The sequence below is a fragment of the Ursus maritimus genome, unplaced genomic scaffold, assembly GCF_017311325.1.
Source record: "Ursus maritimus isolate PB19 unplaced genomic scaffold, ASM1731132v1 scaffold_4, whole genome shotgun sequence".
In the NCBI taxonomy this organism is placed as follows: Eukaryota; Metazoa; Chordata; class Mammalia; order Carnivora; family Ursidae; genus Ursus; species Ursus maritimus.
This window is the reverse complement of record NW_024426552.1, coordinates 83,768,995-83,778,120: the sequence shown is the minus strand read 5'-3', so window position 1 is coordinate 83,778,120 and position 9,126 is coordinate 83,768,995.

Here is a 9,126-nt window from a genome sequence, read left to right as displayed (position 1 = left end):
ATCTAAAAAAAAAAAAAAAAAAAAAAGAACTAAATGAAAATTAAAAAAAAATAAAAATAAAAAAAATAAAAGTGGTCTAAATTCATGGCACGTTTTTACATATTGGGTCATCTTCTAATTACTAGATACAAAAATATCATTACCATGAGAAGAACATTTCATTATTGTTTTAGAGGGTTTTTTTTTTAATTTATTTATTTATTTGAGAAAAAAAGAGAGAGTACACAGGGAGAGGAAGAAGTAGACTCCCTGCTGAGCAGGGAGCCCGACATGGGGCTCGATCCCAGGACCCCGAGATCATAAACTGAGCCGAAGGCAGACACCTAACCAACTGAGCCACCCAGGCGCCCCCCCCATCTCATAATTATCTTAATGTTTTTTAAAAAGGGTCCTTGAAATAATGCAGAACCACTGGTGCTAAATAAATGTCTTTGGATAGACTATAGAAGCCAGAAAGAAGAAAATAGAAAAGAAAGAGTGAAGGGCTTGAATCTTCTTTCCCATAATACAAGCTCCTGGGAAAGGTTCTTAATGGTGATAGACTCTCAATCTGACACATAATTCTTTATTTTCTTTATAAGGTCAAGTGGTTCCATGCTGCTATCTCCAGATGAAGTAAAATTGCCTCACTTTTAAAGGTGAAATTCTTTCTGTTCTCAGATCATCTGAAGAATGTGTTCATTAAGTCTAATATCCTATTTATGAGCTGATAATAAGACCAATTTTCATAAACCACTCCAGAAAATCAGTAATTACTTCATAAAAAAGAGCTCCAGTTTCCACAAGTAACACAAGTAGACGGTTACAGCCTGAAACTTATCAGTGAGGAGTTAGGATTTTCTGCGTCTCCTGTGGTGTTTTGAATGTTTCAACGTGCCTCCAGGACTGTCCTGTGCCTTCCATTCCATTTTATCTCACTTGAGCGTTAGGCTGTCTGTGATAAACTGCATAGCGTGAACTCACATCCTTCCCAACGCTGCATATTGTATCCTTTTACTAACAGAAACGCATGTTCAGGCTTCATCCAGTCAGCTTTTTTAAATCGTGAGAGGATGTCTGAAACTCTTCGACTACCTTTTAGGGGATGGACCTAAGAGAGGAATGGTTCTTTATTTCTCCAACAGCTCTTCCACTGCGGGACCCTCCCTCTTCAGGAATTGTTTTCTAATCAAGGTTTGCATTCCTTTCAAATCTGGAAAATAAATAAAGCTCAGTAAATGGTAAGAAAAATCACTGCATCTTGAAGATGGAAAGGACCAAAACAAACAAACAAACAAACAAAAAGTTTAAACTCATTGCTTGAATTTCTAAAAGAGGAAAGTGGGGCCCAGAGTAGCCTATGTCTCTTAACTAATGTCATACCACCACTCGCTACAGGAGCCAGGATTAGAATTCCAGATCTCCTGGCATCAACTTAAGACTTTCTCCTGTGTAGGAATCCATGATGTTAATGGTACAACTGGCAAGAATTGGGGAAAAGAAGGAAGATGAAATATTCTAATAAAGCATTCCCATTCTAATTTGGTACCTCTCAGAGGAAACTCTGAGAGGCCCTAAGCCTGGAAGGTCAGGAAGTCCTCCTTCCGGAGTCTCTTCCATCACAGCAAGCACTGGCTTCAAAAACAACTTAATTTTACACTTGCCTTGAAAGTCTAGTAATGATGTCATGGCAGACCTACCCAGCCAACATTTCCTTCAGAGACACAAGTTTTCTAAAAGTGAGATAAAAACCAAAATAGTATTTTCCTTTGCACAGAACGCAAAAAGAAAGGAGAGGGAATGGAGGGAGAAATAGAAAACATCAGTAGGATAGGTATATAACAATTAAAGCCAGGGAATCAATTAAATGGTATTTTCTGACCTTAATTTACTTAGGATTTTTTTCAATTATCAAAAAGATTACATGATCTACCTAATTTTTAAACATTAAAAATGATCAGGGCACCTGTGTGGCTCAATCGGTTCAGCATCCAACTCTCGATTTCAGCTCAGGTCACGATCTCAGTTTTGTAAGATTGAGCCCTGCCTCAGGCTCTGCACTGAGCATGGAGTGGGATTCTCTCTCCTTCTCCTTCTGCCCCTCCCTGCTCGTGCTCTCTCTCTCTCTAAAAACAAACAAACAAACAAACAAACAAATACAAACATTAAAAATGATCATTAGGAAAACTTTGAGAAACTTTGAGCGGACAGCAACACAGGACAGAGGGTTACTCCAAACTGCATCAAATTCCATTATATTACTTTAGAGTGTTCTTAATTTTTAAAACTATATTAGTTTTTCTGTACCCGCCATCCCTTGAATTCTTTCACTGACTTATATTGAGTTCTCTCACCGACTTAGCTTTAATACATAGACTCTAATCTGAAAAATCATCATTACGCTCTATTAAATAACACCATCATTTATGACTCTTCCCTACTTTTTTTCAAACTTTAGTTATGGCTTAAATTTTAAAATGAATTATGAAGGGCAGTACTTCTCAAAAACCAACAGAGAATCATGTTGATTTTTTTTTAATATTTTATTTATTTATTCGACAGAGATAGAGACAGCCAGCGAGAGAGGGAACACAGCAGGGGAGTGGGAGAGGAAGAAGCAGGCTCATAGCAGAAGAGCCTGATGTGGGGCTCGATCCCGTAACGCCGGGATCACGCCCTGAGCCGAAGGCAGACGCTTAACCGCTGTGCCACCCAGGCGCCCCAGAATCATGTTGGTTAAAAACAGCATTACAAACAAAAGGCCAACTGGTACGTGAAAAGATGTTCAACATCATTGGTCATTAGAGAAATGTAAATTAAAACCACAATGAGAAATCACCTCACACCTGTTAGAAAGATCATCATCAAAAAGACAAGAAACAACAAGTGTTGGTGTGGAGATGGAGAAAAGGGAACCCCTGTGCACTCTTGGTGGGATTGTAAATTGGTACAGCCACAATGGAAAACATAAAGAAGGTACTCAAAAAATTAAAAATAGAACTACCTTATAAGCCAGCAGTTCCACTTCTGAGAATATACCCAAAGGAAACAAAAACACTAACTCAAAAAGATATCTGCACCCCCATGTTCATAGCAATATTATTTACAATATTATTTACAATAGCCAAGACATGGAAATAACCTAAGTGTCCATTGATAGATTAATGAAGAAATTGTACACACACACACACACACACACACAATGAAATACTATTTAGCCATAAAAAATAATGAGGAAATCCTACTATTGGGGACAAGATGGATGGAACTTGAAGGCATCATTCTAAGTGAAATAAATCAGACAGAGAAAGACAAATACCGTATAATCTCACTTATGTGTGGAATCTTAAAAAAAAAAAATTCATAGGAAAAGAATAGACTTGTGGTTCCCAGAGGCAGAGTAGGGGAGGGGAATGAAGGAAGGTGGTCAAAAGATACAAACTTGTGGTTATATGATAAATAAGTACAAGAGATGTAAAGTATGACATGACTATAGCTAACACTGATACATAGAAAAGCTGTTAAAAGAGCAAGTCCTAAGAGTTCTCACCAAAAGGACAACGTTTTTTCCCCCTTTTCTTTTCTTTTTATTGCATCTATATGGGAAGATGGATGTCAGCTGAACCAATGGTAATCATTTCACAATATATGTAAATCAAACCATCTTGCTATATGCCTTAAACTTATACAAAGATGTATGTCAATTATTTTTCAAAAAACTGGAAAAAATGATAACATCAATTTTATTACACTAGGTGGCAGCAAATAATCAGAAGGACCAAATAAAACATTTGAGTATCACATAAAGATTGAAGCACTGGAGTGAATAAAGAAATAATGATAATATTTGAGAAAGAAAAATAAAACTTCTATCTGACTCCTGTGCATTCTGTAAGATTTGCCATTTATTTATTCCTTCATTCAACAAATACTAACAAATATTTTGACTATTACAAAAGGCAATGGGAGTACTTCATGCTGATTTTATAATCCTGAAACAGCACATGAGGACTTAATTTGTTACTCTTGTACAGGCAAGAACAATGTTTTATCTTTGAATACCCCGTTTACTATATAACTGATATAGAGTAGGTCCTCAGATTTCATAGTTACTTGCTAGTTTCCAATCACAACACGAGAGCTCATATCTCTGTAGTTTGCATATGATGTCCTATGTCCGGAATTATGTCCAACTCCCCACATGCACACCCCGCTATCATCCTCTTGAGTGCTTTCTCTTTGCCAAGGCTTCAATGGCCATCATAAGCAAAGCAGAGCTCCCTCTTCTATATTGTCACAGAATTCTGAGAATGCCTGTAATTGTGGAGAGTTCTGTGTTATATTTGACTGTCTCCTCCTCATATAAATGAGCAGTGTTTCTATATGGCTGTTATCCAGCACAGTTTCTTTCAGAGTAGGCCTTTTGTAAAATTTTCCTAAGAGATGTAGGTGTGTTACAGGAAATCAAGCTTCTATGTTAAAAGTCTGATTCTAACTTACAAATGTATGTACCAATATTTTATAATGTGATGTGGTAGCATATGCATAAGACTTGTGAAAATGGCCAAAAAGCCAGAAGTGCCTCCAAGACAGAGTCAAGGTTCATAATAATACGTTGTTTTATAATATTAATACTGAAGAGAAATACGAGGTCAAGAAGGAGAAGCAGAAATGGAGAAGAAGAATGAGAATAGGAGGAAAAGAAAGAAGAGCATAAGGGGAAGCAAAAGGAGAAGAGGCATAGAACACTGTGCCAGACACTATTTTAAGAATCTTATTTGATTACATCTTTATAACACCCCTAAGGTAGATACTATTAATAGTCCCATTTTACAAAAGAGGCTCTTAAAATTTGGGAAACTTACTCAAACTCATAGACAGTAAGTGATGGGGTCTCCAGTGATTCCATTGACCTTTAGCTTCGTCTGGAAACCACTGTCATACTAATTCAACACTCAATCTATTGTACAAATAACATGTAGGTTTTCTTAACACAGCCATATAACTCCTTGGTTTTTCCATCATCCAGCTTTCGGAACGTGGGAATTCAAGTAAAACACTGTAAAATCACCACCGAGTACTTCTAACTTACACTATAGTAAAAATCTTTGCCAAAGATGGTGTGGATTATGGAATTTGAATGCAGTGATCGTTGATGAAATCATGAGCAAAACAAACAGACAGAAGGCTTCTAGAATATATTCATAGATCTCTTTCTCTTATAGGCTATTCAATCTTTTCCTCCAACTTTACTTTTCTGGATTTCTGTAGAAGACATTTGCCATTTGCTTGCCTCCTCTCCCCCCACAACCCACTTCACTCCCAGAATCTGTAGCCCCTTCCATTTCTTTGGCTTTTGTCAACTATCCTGAATAAAAAATAAATAAATAAAATGCAAAGGAATTAGAGACAATGCAGTTTTCTATACACCAGTAAGGAAGCAGCAGAAAGAGAAATCAAGGAATTGATCCGATTTAAAGTTGCACCAAAAAATCATAAGATACCTAGGAATAAACCTAACCAAAGAGGTGAAAGATCTGCACTCTGAAAACTATAAAACACTGATGAAGGAAACTGAAGATGACACAAAGAAATGGAAAAACATTCCATGCCCGGGGATCAGAAAAACAAATATCGTTTTTGTCTATACTACCCATAGAATGTCTATAAATGTCTATACTACCCAAAGCAATCTACACATTTAAAGCAATCCCTATCAAAACACCACCAGAATTTTTCACAGAGCTAGAACAAGCAATCCTAAAATTTGTGTGGAACCACAAAAGACCCTAAATAGCCAAAGCAATCCTGAAAAAGAAAAGCAAGGCTGGAGGCATCACAATTCTGGACTCAAGCTATATTACAAAACTGCAGTGATCAAGGCAGTGTGGTACTGGCACAAAAACAGACACATAGATCAATGGAACAGAATAGAGAACCCAGAAATAAACCCACCAACTCTATGGTCAACTAATCTTTGAAAAAGCAGAGAAGAATATCCAATGGAAAAAAGACAGTTTCTTCAACAAATGGTGTTGGGAAAACTGGACAGCCACATGCAGAAGAATGAAACTGGACCACTTCCTTACACCATACACAAAAATAGACTCAAAAAGGACCTAAATGTGAGACAGAAAACCATTAAAACCTAGAGGAAAACAGGCAAGCAACCTCTTTGACACCAGCTGGGGCAACTTCTTGCTAGCTATGTCTTCTGAGGCAAGGGAAACAAAAGCAAAGATTGGGACTTCATCCAGATAAAAAGCTTCTGCATGGCAAAGGACACAATCAACAAAACTAAAAGGCAATCTACCGAATGGGAGAAGACATATGCAAATGATATATTTGCAAATGACATACCCAATATAGGGTTAGTAACCAGAATCCATAAAGAACTTATCAAATTCAACACCTAAAAAGCAAATAATCCATTTTAAAAAATGGACAGAAGACATGAATTGACATTTCTCCAAAGAAGACATCCAGATGGCGAACAGACACACAAGAAGATGCTTAACACCACTCATCTCAGGGAAATACACATCAAAACTACAATGAGATATCACCTCACACCTGTCAGGATGGCTCAAATGAACACACAGGAAGGACACTAGGGCGGCTCAGTCAGTTGAGCCTTGGATTCTTGATTTCAGTTCTGGTCGTGATCTCAGGGTCCTGGGGTGGAGCCTTGTTTCCAGGTCCGTGTTCAGTGTGGAATCTGCTTGAGATTCTCTCTCTCTCTGCCCCTCCCCTTGTGCTCACTCTCTTTAAATGAATAAATAAAATCTTTTAAAAAATAAATAAATAAAATTTATAAAGTTAACAACACAGGAAACAACAGGTGTTGGTGAGGATGCGGAAAAAGGGGAACCCTCCTTACAGTGTTGATGGGAATGCAAACTGGTACAGCCACTCTGGAAAACAGAAAGGAGATTCCTCAAAAAGTTAAAAATACTATTACCCTACAACCCAGGAACTGCACTACTAGGTAGTTACCCAAAGGATAAAAAATACTAATTTGAACAGATACACGCACCCCGATGTTTATAGCAGCATTATCAACAATTGCCAAATTATGAAAAGAGCCCAAATGTCCGTTGACCGATGAATGGATAAAGAAGAGGTAGTGTGTGTGTGTATATATATGTATATACATGAAATGGGATACTACTCAGCCATAAAAAAAGAATGAAATCTTGCCATTCGCAACAATGTGGATGGAGCTAGAGAGTATTACGCTAAGTGAAATAAGTCAGAGAGAACCAAATACCATATGATTTCACTTATATGTGGAATTTAAGAAACAAAACAAATGAACAAAGAGAAAAAGAAGAGAGAGAGAGAAACCAAGAAACAGGCTCTTAATTATAGAGAATAAACTGATGGTTACCAGAGGGGAGGTGGGTAGGGGGATGGGCTAAATAGGCGATGGGTATTAAGGAGTGCATTTGCCATAATGAGCACTGGGTGATGTATGTAAGTGTTGAATCAGTAAATTCTACACCCGAAGCTAATATTACACTAACTGCAATTTAACTAACTATTAAATGTTAACTAACTGGAATTTAAACAAAAACTTGGAGGGGGGAGGAGGCAATGAAGTAAGGAAAAGAAATTTAAAATAAACAAAAATTATTAACGTGCTGCAAAATTATAGAAGATAAGCATTTAAGAAACAAGAATAGGATGTTATAAAAAGGAGCACTTAGAGGCAAGATATGTTACTTTTGCATTGCTGCATGACAAATTACTCTAAAATTTAGCAACTTGCAACAAACATTTACTATCTCACACAGTTTCTATAGGTCAAAAATCTGGAAGCAATTTAGCTGGATGGTTCTGGCTCAGGGTCCCTCATGAAATTGCAGTCAAGCTGTCGGCTGGGACTGCAATTCTCTGAGAACTTGACAGGGGCTAGAGGATGCTCTTTAAGATGGCTCATTACATGGCTGTTGACAGAAGACCTCAGTTCCTCACTACATGGAACTTCCCATAACACTCTGTGCGTCCTTACAACATAGGAACTGGGTTCTCCCAGAGCAAGTAATCCAGAGAAAGAACAATAAGAAAGCCATAGTGTCCTTATGACCTGGTATCCAAAAGTCACGCAGTATCACTTGTACTTTTTTTTCTATTCATTAGAAACAAGTCACTAAGTCCCGCCCATACTCACAGGTAGTATTATTTGGCTCTACTTTCTGATGGGAGCTTCGAAGAATTTGTGGACATACTTTAAATCACCACACAAGAAGAAGAATAGCTCCAGGCGATTAAATATGATCAAAGTATGACCATCAAAATAAAAATTCAATAGAAGCATTAAAAGGTAAAGTTGAGAAAAATTGACAAAAATCAGAGATGGCTACCATACAAAAAATGGAAAGAAAAATAGGGTTTTAATCCAGAAGCTTAAATTCCCAACTAGCTGGAATCTCAGAAAGAAAAACAAAGAAAACAAAAGGGGGAAAATAATTAAAGACAAAATTTTCCCAGACTCAAAGGATACAAATCTCCAACTTTATAAAAGGGCCTCCTTACTGCCTAGTACAAAGTATAAAAAAAATGACCCAAACCAAAACATTTTCTAGTTTTGGTCTTTTGTTCTAGAACTCTAGTTATCAACACTAGATTAAAGAGGACATCCTAAAAGCTTCTAGAGTAGAATTTTTTTTTTTAATTACAAGTTTCCAAGCACCACTCATCTGCTATTCAAGTTCATTATGTTTGCAATAGGGACTAAAAATCTTTATATCTATTAAGTTCCCCAGGCATTTTTAAAGATTAGCCAAGCTTAGAATCATTGTTTAAAGAGTTCTGAGGAGAACGAGATAAACATCTTCATATTTAAGTATCTCTTTTCTCTAAAGTTGTTGGACATATTTTTCTAATATTCTGCTATAAATTATTCCACTTTTTTAATGTGCATCAGAATTTTCCGAATTTTAGAGAATCATGGTGAAGGGAGGAGAAAAGAATTTTTAAAGCACATCTTTAACTAAATTTTAGTTCCATGTGACATTCTTCTGAGATTTATACACAAGGATTGGTAACCTGTTCTCTAACAGCACTAAAGGAAGAATAAAAGGAAATGACTTAAACTACAGCAAAATAGCCTTAGGGTAAGGAAGTTTCCTGACATTGAGGTTT